Raw genomic sequence first — 12711 nt, 5'->3', positions numbered from 1 at the left:
TTATCTCTAGGAATTGATGGAAGAGATTTACAAAGGTCATATATTTCAGCAGCATTAACAATAGTACATTTAAGACACTACTGTTTAAAATGGTCTACGGCAGGCAAAACAGTCATTCCAATGTTTGAATGCAGATGAATAATAGTGTCAAATGATAGCTATTAATAGTAGCTACTGTTGAAAAAAAAAATTTTTTTTTTTTTTTTTTTTACTGTTATTACTGAAGACTCTATAATTCAGGCACTGTTCTAAGCACTTTATCTGTATTATATTAAATCCTTAGGCCAACCAGTGAAATAATACTCTTCCAATTTTATAGTAAGTACACCAAGGCCTGGAGAGGTTAAGTAACTAGCCCAAGGTGACTGCTGGTAGGTGGTAGATTATTTCCCTATGGATGTAGGTATCCAGTTGCCTTGTTGCCTGGAGAGTCCCCTTGCTGTTGGCCATTGTGTTTGGAGTAGGCTGCATGTAAAATTGTGCCAGGACGAATGTCAAGTCAATTAGAGATTTAAGTCAAATTATTAGACGACATCCTTCTTCTTCCTCCAACCCCATACCCTACCTCCTGCAAACGAATACATACAAAACACATAAAACAGCTCCAAGTCAAACACAGATTAACCTATAAAGCATCTGATGTTTTTGGATTAGCTATGTAAAAGCCTGGCAAGGAGTGATTGTTCAATAAAGTAGTTGTTACATGTTGGATGTGGATGTATTTTTTTTTTTTAATCATTACTTGTATGTGTGTGTCTCCTATTTCTCCCAAAGATCAAGACTAGTTTTGCATTTTCTCACTTTGGATGGACAGAATTTGAAACAAGATTTTAACACTCACTGCAAAATGGAAACACATACTGGGTTTAGGTAGGGATTGCCCACACAAAAAAACCAACGATACATTCATTCTATGGTAAGTTGCAAATGGCAGAAATGGGCAAAAGCCTCCTTACAGTGGAGGCTTTTGGTTGGATGCTGGATTTTCCAAAATGTAGATGAATCTGAGGTGTCCCAGAGCTCTTCCAAGGCCATCTTTGAAGAGGTTTTCACATTGTGTGTGTATATGTGTGTGCGTGTGCGCACGTGTGCAAACACTTGTAGAACGTGTTCACTAGCTAAGAACAGCTCTAAAACATTTTCAAAGATAAAACCCATCCTGATGTTTTTCACCTTGCAGAGCTCATGTACAAGAAGGAGTCTGGTTTAGCTGAAGTGACTTCATGGGAACTTCATATGGGGAATGCGGTAGACCTTGTAGGTTTTATTTGATACATGTTTCTCTCTAATTTTCCAATAAAACCTTTTGACACAATGTAGAAGCCATCTGTTAGATGTTTTCAGGGACCTAAGGAGTCTCTTCATTTGGCAGAGATATTGTCAGAATGAAAGGCTTTTTGGAAGACACTTCTACAATTTAAATTATGGGATGGATTGGTCTTATTGGCTTCTAAGACGAACTCTGAAACACCATACATTTTCTAATTAGCGTCACTCAGAGGGAAGAAATTTATGCTGTTTTAGATCAGGGTTCTTAACTCAGGGCCTGTGAATGGACTTCCAGAATGGATTCCAACTCGTAGCGATGCTATAGAACGGAGTAGAACTGCCCCACAGGGTTTCCAAGGAGCGCCTGGTGGCTTCAAAATGCCGAACTTTTGGTTAACAGCCATAGTTCTTAACCACTACACCACCAGGGTTTCTAATAAAAGATTACAGTAATTTAAAAATGGTTTTGTCTTTCTTCAAGTCTAGCATCTAGCCCTGAGCCTTACATGTACATATTCAATTAGTAATGTTTGTGTCAATAATTGGTATAAAGGAGACAAAACCCATGAATAGGCTACAGTGATAAGTGATTTTTATGGAAATGTCTAGATACCATATGCTACCATTAAAGACAAATATTTATAAATTGATGTCACTTAAATAGATTTCAAACTTAATTTAGACTTAATTAGGGCATAACTTAAGTACATTTTTTAGCTTCTGTGGTGGGTATCTGAAATGATGGTTATCTCAATGAACAAAATATAGTGGTCTCAGTGTCTAAAGATCAATTATTGGGCTTTATCTTAGGCCTATGAGTTGCAAAGACCTGATGGTACAATGCCTGAGATGCTCCCCTGGTCCAGAAATCCAGTCCTAAACTTCAACTGCAGCAAGACACATTTCATGGTGTTGTAGAAAGTAGAAATCTGCCTGCATGTCAGAATTACTAGGGGAAACTTTTAAACATGAAGGCTCTCAAGCCTCCTCTCTAGATAGTTTGGGGTGGGAGTCCTGGAATCCGTATGTTTCATAAACACACCCAGATAATTGGGAACCATTGGTCAAGTGAACAGTGCCTTGAATAATGAAACCCAACCCATTGCCATCAAGTCGATTCCAACTCATAGCGACCCAATAGGACAGAGTAGAACTGTCCCATAGAGTTCCCAAGGAGTCCTGGTGGATATGAACTGCAGACCTTTTGGTTAGCAGCCATAGCACTTAATCCCTGCACCACAAGGGCTTCTTCAACCTCAGAAGGGCATGGAATTTCCAAATGTCTTTTAGAAACTTCATTCATCATGGGTGTCTGTGTGCGCATTATTTCTAAACCCCTCTGGAACCTTTTTATATTTTTAGTATATTCAACCTGTTGCTTTAACTAAAAAAAATCACCACCACTGTGGAAAGTCGCCATTTGTCCTAAATTGGATCCTTTAAAGCAGTGGTTTTCAACTGGGGTCAAATTTCCCCCAAGGGGGCATTTGGTAATATCTGGAGACATTTTGGTTTAGTCACAGCTCAGAGGTAGATGCTACTGGCATCTTGTGAGTAGAGACCTGGGATGCTGCTAAACATTCTACAATGCATAGGACATCCCTACATAACAAAAATGATCTGGCCCCAAATGCCAATAGTGCTGAAGTTCAGAATCCTTGTTTTAAAACTTTTAAAGAATAACACCAACATTTGCTGTCACTCACCTCTTGCACCAGGTATTGTTACATGAATTTTCTTATTTTATCCTCACAAGAACTCTGTGAAGCTTATTATTGCCAGCTTAAAGACACAGAACGAACTTGGAGAGTTGATAAAACTTGCAGAAGGTCCTACAGCTACTGGGTGGCAGGCGGGGAGGGGTAGGGAGGATGGGAGACATGGGCCTCAGGGTGGCTCCTTACTGTGGCTCTATAGTCTAAGCTATTCCCCATTATTCTAATTGCCATCCAGCCTAAGTGTTAAGGCCCCATAGTTCTAATATCCTAGAATTTCAAATTAAGCCCTTAGCTAGCCTACATATACTATACATAACTAAGGTTTTGACAAAGACTTTTTTTTTTAATCTATCCCTAATTTTGTCAAATTGAAGAGACCCAGATCTGTTGTTGATTAATCTGTGGCAGGCCCTCTGTTTCCATAGTCATTTCACCTCCTCTGAGCTAAACCATCTCTAAGTCTCTGTACCTTTCTCCTTCTCCTTCTTTTTGGCTTAACCAAAGAGAAGACTCTATTGGCTTAGCTAAGTGAGAAGTTTAAAGAATCCCAGATTCAGGCATTGAGTGATGATCCAAAGGTTCAGGACGTCATCCAGACTCCAATTTAGTATTTCCTTGTGAACTCTTTGGCTCTATTCTTTTTCATTGGTCACTCCCATTGTTTAGGCTGTCTTCTTTCGGGATAGTTAAAGGGTTGAGAAAAGTTAGGGCCTCACCTCTGCACACCACACCATCCAGAAGAAACATACTGTACATCCATTCTGGTTTCTGTCAAGGGAGAGAGGAGGCTCCCGGTGAGGATGTAAGCTCCTCACTATGCAACCACATCACTGAGAACTGAGATTCCACCTATCTGTTGAGTGCTTGTTACAGATATGTACCTGGCTGCGGAAACGCCATTCCTGTTTCCCTTTGCCTTCCTTGATGTATATTTATCTGACTTACATAAGGTATTCCACTTGGAGTCAAGTTTTTTATTTTTTTTTCTTAAGTAGGGGCAGATGTATTATAATTTTACAAAATGTTACCATTAGGTGAAACTAGGAAAAGTGTGCAAGGGATCTTTCTGTGTATTTCTCACAACAGCATGGGAATCTATAATCTCAGTTTAAAAAAGTGAATTAATATCTAAAAAACAATATGGACACAGGGGTGTTTTAAAAAGTAAGTACGAAATAATTCTGCTTTTAAGATTCTTTTCCAAATTCCTCCTAGGGATGCACGGTGTTGTCTTGCCTTTTTGTCATAGTAGTATATTTAACAAGAGCTCCAAAAATGAGTCAGTCTACTCTGAACAAATAATAAGCACTAAACGATTAATTTGACAGGGAATGAGATTTTTGGAGCACATTCCCTATCAAATTAATAGTTTAGTGCTTATTATTTGTTCAGAGTAGACTGACTCATTTTCTCTAGCCACGTTAGCAACTGGGCTGTAGCAGTCATCTATCGATGCTTAGCCTCTCCACGGCTTGTGAACTCTTCTGTGATTTGCTTAGCATTTTACTCTTTGAAAAACATCACCATCATCTGCAAATTTAGACTTATCACTCTCTACTTCCTCTTCCCTGGCATTTCTGCAAATGTAAAATAAGATTAATCTAGGATCCATTTGCAAGGATTGGTACTGACGTGTCCATCATAAAGATAGGAATTCAACGCTACCCTTTTTGGCGTATTGTTAAGTGAATTTTGTATCCATTGCAAAACATTTAGCCCCGTCATTGTTTTGGTTTTGTTTTTAAATAGCCTTCTGTATGAAAACCATGCCATAGACTTTTTGAAAGCCCAGATAAGTTCTATTTATTGGCTGTCTTGTTCAGAAACATAGTTTCTTGCAGAATTCCATGTGATAGCTGGGCAAGCATGGACAGGCCATTTAACCTCTTCATGCCTCAGTTTCTTTTTCTGAAAAGTGGGAAAAATAATAGTATCTACTTCTGAAGATGGTTGTGGAATGACACGCCATGATACATGTGAAGCTCTTAGCACACTGTGGTAAACGCTCAATAAACGTCAGTTTGTCATTAGTAAAGCTGGGAGTTGTTACTGCATTCCGAACTTAGTTGCCTTTCTTCTAGTTGAAAATGGTTGAATTTGTCCTAAGATGTCTATACTCTATTGTCATTTTTAACTACTTTAAAGGTGTGGAAATGACATTTAGAATGGTTCATTCTCCAAGTTCCCTCTAAAGTCTTGCTTATGACTGACATCACGCTACTTCCCTTAAGCAGAAGGTATTTATAACAGCAATAATCTTTAGAGCTGATGGCTGAATTACCACCTATAAAAGTTGAAACTACATTTGTTGCAATAAAACCTCTCTTGTACTAAACCTATGACATAACTTACTGTTCATAATTTTTCTCTGATGTTTCTATAACCACCTTCATTTAACCTCTCACAGAGGGAGCTTCACATTAACCCCTTGTTTTCCAAAGGAAGCATTTTTTAAGTGATTTCAAAAGTTGTAGATGATAGGGTAATGAATTCTCCGAGGCTGTTTCTATAACTGCTTTGTAAAGGAAGGAAATAATCAATCCCACAGCCCCAACTACTACATGATTATTATTTGTTAATTTTTATTTAGTTCTTAGGTCAGGCCAAGTACCGGGATAATTTGCTTTATCTCATTTGTCCTTCCCACAACTCTTTACAAATGAGGATTTGAGTTTGCAGAGGTTTGTCTGCCCAAGGATATAACAGCTGTGAGTTAGTGGCGCCAACAGATTAGACCCAGGACTCTGACTTGCAATGGCTTTTAACCAGTATTTAAAAAAAAACAACTAAGACTATATTTTAGAACATGTTTAGGTTTACAAGGAACTGAACGGATAATACAGAGAGTTACCATATACCAGCTCTCCCTCTGCACACAGTTTCCCGTATATATATATATATATATATATGTATATATATATGTGTGTGTTTTTTTTTAATCTTATGGTTATTTTGGTATTTTTCCTCCATGGTTATGAAGAGCAGAGTCTGGAAGTGATCAGACAATATGCTGAGAGGTTTGGGGCCTGACACTGCTCTGCACACTCCCAGGCCCAGGGTTGGGGTGAACATCTGTTCTAGTCTCTTCTAGTTCCCTGAGAATCATAAGTTTCTGTGGTTCTGCCTGTGGAGCTGCTGGCCTACTTTCTTTGACTCAGTTGGCTAATTCAGACTAACTGGACCTTGAGATGGCAGTTCATGAGTATGTTTCCTAATAGGTTTTGGATGAGCCTTTTAAAGGTACAACCACTTCCTTGGTTGGAATTTCCTTCCATATTCTTCTTGTTGGCTTTGTAAATTCAACTTCTCTTCTGCTTCTCAAAGCATATCTGCTCATAAATGACAACTCCTTTTTGAAAATGGCTCTTGTTATCTTAATAAGCAGATTTTTATCAGCTGTACCACTAAGGTGATCAATTGTGCAGGAATTGACTAGAAGACCTGGGAAGTCGATTAGGCTGAAAAATGATCAGCATCACAGCACCCAGCTCTATCTACCAAGAGGCCTTCTGCATCTTTGATGCTGTGGTGGGTGATGTTTGCCCGCCTCCTCTCCCTGCCAGGCAGCTGTGCACCTGAGCAGGCATTGTTCAGCCTGATTGTAATCCGAGCAGTTGGCTGCACATTTGTGACACAGGAGGGGAAAAAGATGAGATGAAACTCTGTTTATTGGCCATTTCCCTTGGTTATTTCTCAATTGTTCTTTGACAGTATGCCTACAGGCAAAGTAATAAGTCCTGATTAACCAGAGGAAAAGTGAAAAGATTCATCTGGGCACCCCATAGATTTGTCTAGAAGATTGTTTTTTCTTTCCTTCCCAAATTGGACAATTGGATTAGCGCTGTGTAAAAACAACTTCCAAGAATATGAATTATACTCGCCTCACAGGTACTACTACAGAGTTTTGCCAAGAATGGGTTTCTTCCCTTTCCCAGTACCACAATGGTCTGGGGGACTCCTACCATACCTGTCCTCAGCTGGGTCATGCAGCTGGAGCCCACAGTCCCAGTTGCCATCGAGTCCATTCTGACTCATGGCAACCGCATGCATGTCAGAGTAGAATTGTGCTCCATAGGGTTTTCAATGGCTGATTTTTCGGAGGTAGATCACCAGGACATTCCTCTGAGGTGCCTCTGGGTATACTCGAACCTTGAGCTTGTGGTTAGCAGTCAAGCTAACCATTTGCACCACCCAGGGACTCTGTAGCCCACAGTAGAGTTCTTATTTAGGGTAGAAGGTGCAAATTTTCTGAAGGCCTCAGTCTTCTACTGGCCGGAAGAGTTTACCTACATTGCACATTTCTTCAAGCCAACTCAAGTGTTGTCACTCTGCCTCTCCTTCACATCCATTCCTGCCATGACGGTGTCTTTTTGTTTTTCTTCTTCTGCAGCTTTCTTTTGCTTCTCTTTCTTATCTACTATCTTGCCACTTAATCTGCCTTTGTCATCTTTCAACCAAGTGGTCTGTTTCCTCTTTTCTTTTCCTTTGGGACTTTCCTTTGCTAAACTGACCATGGTATGGAATTAAAACATACTTAAGAAATTTATTGAATTTCATTTTGATACTTAAATTTATTGAATTCCATTATGATTCTTAAAATTTGGGTGAGTTTGAATTCTGTACTTCTTCCAAAATTATATCTTAAATAACAAGTCAGCCAAATAACAATGCGATTTTCCTTTTGTTGAACCTCAGTTGATATTACTTTAAGGTAGAGGTCATTTACTCCTTATTCTGACTATTGAGACAGTGAAATACTAATAAAGCCCTTTAAAAAGTCTTAATAAAAGTTTGTCTTAGTCTGTGTCCTCTAAGGAAGCAAAACCAGTAAAGTATATAAATAGCCATATAAAGAAATTTATATCAAGGAAATGGCTCACGAGGTTGTAGAGGCTAGAACATCCAAAATCCATAGGTCGGGCTGGAGCCTTCTCTTAATTCACATAGCCCCAGGGGCTGGCAAACCCAAGACAGCCGGTGAGCTACTAGCTCAAGTTTCAAGAACTGGAGGTCAGATGAACAGGAGCCAGCTGCAGGATCCAGAGAGAACAAAAGGCCATGCATGAGCCTTGCCAGAGGCTCTACTTGTATTCAACATGGACCACACCCCCAAGGAAACCCCCTTTCAACTGATTGGCTACTCACAGTAGATTCCATCATGGAGGTGATAATGTTATTATCACATCATGGAAGTGATCAATCGTCATATGACAGCCAAACTACATCATAACTGCCAAACCACTGAGAATCATGGCCCAGCCAAGTTGAAATACAAGTTTAACCATCGCAGTTTATATAAGGTATTACTGGACTTTTAAAATAACCAGCGACAATATAGCCTGAAGCTCTATGTATTCCTCAGATTTAAATGTTACATGCGTGTCATGAATTATGTCCCCCCAAAAATGTGTGTATCAATTTGACTGGGCCATGATTCCCAGTCCTGTGTGAATTTTGTTTTTGTGTTGTGAATCCTGCCTCCATGATGTTAATCAGGGAGGATGGGCAGCAGTTGTCTTAGTGAGGCAGGACTCAACCTACAAGATTGGATTGTGTCTTGAGGCAATCTCTTGAAATATAAAAGAACCACCAAGAAAGAAGCAGCGAGAGCAGAGTGTGGTGTATCTTGGATCTGGGGTTCCTGCACAGAGAAGCTCCTAGTCAGGGGAAACATTGATGAGAAGGCCAACAGAGAGAGAATGCCTTTCCCCTGGAGCTGATACCCTGAATTTGGACTTTTAGCCTACTTTACTGTGAGGAAATAAATTTCTTTTTGTTAAAGCCATCCACTTGTGGTATTTGTTATAGCTGCAGTAGATGACTAAGTGCACTGGGTAAAAAGTGTTGTATATATTAGGTATGATGGTGATGACTGAAGCTGAATTTTATTTATAAAAATTCCAAAATTGGGGAGGCGGGGCCAAGATGGCTGACTAAGTAGAAGCTACCTCGGATCCCTCTTGCAACAAAGACTCTGAAAAACAAGTGAGTCGATCACATACATGACAACCTACGAACCCTGACCATCAAACACAGATAGAAAGAGTTGACCTGAGTAACAGTGACTGAGAACGAGCAACCACGGGGAAGCAATGGCTGTTTTTGGAGCCTGGAGCCAGCGTCCCAGTCAGAAAACCTTGGCGCTGGGCTTTGGACTGGGCACAGAGTAGCTGAGCACGGCATCCTGAGACGGCGCAAACACGGGACACAGCCCTACCCCCAGAAGTGACCTTGGGGGAAGCCCAGCCAGTGCACGCAGGCAGCACAATGACAGGGCTGACAGGAGGAGAAGTTACCAGGAGGCAGCGACTGGTTTTGGAGCAGCCAGGGAACCTTGGCGCTGGGCTTTGGACTGGGACCGGAGGAACTGACCACGACTTCTGAGACAGCACAAGCAAAGGACGCGGGCCTGACCCTCGGGGACAATCTGGACCCAGCCAACCCGCACAGGCTACACACCCCTCGGGAATCTCAGATAAAACAATCATCAACAAACAAGATAAGTAACTTTGTCTATATTCCCGGGTGCTACTCTCTCTTATCTATCTGATCCCTCCCCTCCCCTTCCCAGGCGCCTTCATTAACATTGGAATTTCCTGAGCCAGAGAATGAAGTGCTCCGCGGTTTTTTTTTTTTTTTTTTTGGTCTTTTCCTAACCCATTCTCCTGGCCTGAGAGAAGCAATTACAAAAAACCCAAGGACCAGAAGTCCTTCCCAGACTTCCCGAAATTGGACTAAAAATACAGAACCGGCTCCAGCCAAGTATATGAGATCCACAGTCTTGGGCTTTCATCCCTACAGGGAACAAGGTGGCTACTATAATGCAAAGGCAATTCTGATAGGGATCTGACTGTAATTGTTTTAGCGGATTGCTGGAAAGTTTCCCAGGTCTGATATCTCTGCATATTAAACAGAGCCCTCACTGACCCACAACGGGGAACTGAGGGCTGAAGCTCCCCCCAGACCACCTAGCCTCCTGCCTTAGGGGTCTGAGGATGGTGATACCTACCAATCTGTAGAGGTACATGCATTGGGTGCCTAAGGTACAGCTGCAGAGCCCACCCACCAAAGTGCTTAAGGAATAGAGACACACCTACCTCACTGGCACTTGGGGGAACCCTGTCAGCATCCTGCCCCCCCTGGAGTGTGACGCCCTGCTGCTACTAGAATCTGGTGCACACAACTAGCACCGCTACTTCTCTAGGTGGATAGGTGACAGTCTGCACCACACACTTGGTGACCCAAAATCAGATTCTACTCAAGAATAGTGAATGGACTCTTAGGCTTATATATCTGGTAACAGCCCAAACCAGCTGGTAATAGGACATAAGTGATTCAAGGGCTACAACAATCAAGACAGAGCAATCTAGTAGCCCATCTACGTATATTGAGAGAAAACAAAACAAGATAAGACTCAGTGAGCAAATATAAAATAAGTCACTACAATATCTTATAGATGGCTCAGAGACAGCAGCCGATATCAAACCACATAAAGAAGCAGACCATGATTGCTTCTACAACTCCCCAAATTAAAGAATCAAAATCTTTCCCAAATGAAGATACAATCCTGGAATTGCCAGATGCAGAATATAAAAAACTAATTTACAGAATGCTTCAAGATGTCAGGGATGACCTCAGAAATGAAATAAGGCAATCTACATAAAAAGCCAAGGAACACACTGATAAAGCAGTTGAAGAAATCAAAAAGATTATTCGAGAACATAGTGGAAAAATTAATAAGCTGCCAAAATCCATAGAGAGACAGCATTCAGAAGTCCAAAAGATTAACAGTAAAATTACAGAATTAGACAACTCAATAGGAAGTCAGAGGAGCAGAATCGAGCAATTGGAATGCAGAGTGGGAGACCTGGAGGATAAGGGAATTGACACCAATATAGCTGAAAAAAAATCAGATAAAAGAATTAAAAAAAATGAAGAAACCCTAAGAATCATGTGGGATTCTATCAAGAAGAATAACTTGCATGTGCTTGGAGTCCCAGAACCGGGAAGGATAACAGAAAATACAGAGAGAATAGTTGAAGATCTGTTGGCAGAAAACTTCCCTGACATCATGAAAGACGTAAGGATATCTATCCAAGATGCTCATCGAACCCCATATAAGATTGATCCAAAAAGAAAATCACCAAGACATATTATCATCAAACTTGCCAAAACCAAAGATAAAGAGAAAATTTTAAAAGCAGCCAGGGATAAAAGAAAGGTCTCCTACAAAGGAGACTCAATAAGTTCAGACTCCTTAGCAGAAACCATGCAGTCAAGAAGGCAATGGGATGACATATACAGAGCACTGAAGGAGAAAAACTGCCAGCCAAGGATCATATACCCAGCAAAACTCTCTCTCAAATATGAAGGTGAAATTAAAACATTTACAGATAAATACAAGCTTAGAGAATTTGCAAAAACCAAACCAAAGCTGCAAGAAATACTAAAGGAAATTGTTTGGTCAGAAAATCAATAATATCAGATACCAGCACAACACAAGGTCACAGAACAGAACATCCTGATATCAACTCAAATAGGGAAATCACAAAAACAAATTAAGATTAATTTTTAAAAAGAAAAAAATGCTCAAAACAGGGAATCATTGAAGTCAATATGTAAAAGATGACAATAATCAAAAAGAGGGACTAAATACAGGAGACATAGAAGTGCCATATGGAGAGGAAAGCAAGGCAATATAGGACAATACAAGTTAGGTTTTTACTTAGAAAAATAGGGGTAAATATCAAGGTAACCACAAAGAGGTATAACAACTCCATAACTCAAAATAAAAACTAAGAAAAACATAACGACTCAGCAAACATAAATTCAACTACTATGAAAATGAGGAACACACAATTTACAAAGAAAAACGTCTCAGCACAAAAAAGTAATTGGAAAAATGAAATTGTCAACAACACACACAAAAAGGCATCAAAATGACAGCACTAAACACATACTTATCTATAATTACACTGAATGTAAATGGACTAAACGCACCAATAAAGAGACAGAGAGTCTCAGACTGGATAAAGAAACACAATCCGTCTATATGCTGCCTACAAGAGACACACCTTAGACTTAGAGACACAAACAAACTAAAACTCAAAGAATGGAAAAAAATATATCAAGCAAACAACAATCAAAAAAGAGCAGGAGTAGCAATATTAATTTCTGACAAAATAGACTTTAAAGTTAAATCCACCAAAAAGGATAAAGAAGGACACTACGTAATGATTAAAGGGACGATTGACCAGGAAGATATAACCATATTAAATATTTATGCACCCGGTGACAGGGCTGCAAGATACATAAAACAAACTTTAACAGAACTGAAAAGTGAGATAGACACCTCCACAATTATCACAGGAGACTTCAACACACCACTTTTGGAGAAGGACAGAATTTCCAGTAAGAAGCTCAACAGAGACACAGAAGACCTAATTGCTACAATCAACCAACTTGACCTCTTAGACTTATACAGAACACTCCACCCAACAGCTGCAAAATATACTTTTTTTTTCTAGCACATATGGAACATTCTCTAGAATAGACCACATATTAGGTCATAAAACAAACCTTTGCAGAATCCAAAACATTGAAATATTACAAAGCCTCTTCTCAGACCACAAAGCCGTAAAAGTGGAAATCAATAACAGAAAAATCAGGGAAAAGAAATCAAATACTTGGAAACTGAACAATATCCTGCTCAAAAAAGACTAGG

The 12711-nt window shown here is 39.9% G+C and overlaps 1 protein-coding gene across 5 annotated transcripts in view; it reads left to right on the top strand.

Annotated features, from left to right (window-relative positions):
* FAM13C (family with sequence similarity 13 member C) overlaps window positions 1-12711 on the top strand; it is a 160263-nt gene that overhangs the window by 111860 nt on the left and 35692 nt on the right. The window lies entirely within an intron of this gene.

Source organism: Loxodonta africana, chromosome 16, assembly GCF_030014295.1.
Source record: "Loxodonta africana isolate mLoxAfr1 chromosome 16, mLoxAfr1.hap2, whole genome shotgun sequence".
In the NCBI taxonomy this organism is placed as follows: Eukaryota; Metazoa; Chordata; class Mammalia; order Proboscidea; family Elephantidae; genus Loxodonta; species Loxodonta africana.
This window is presented reverse-complemented; position numbering and strand designations above follow the sequence as displayed.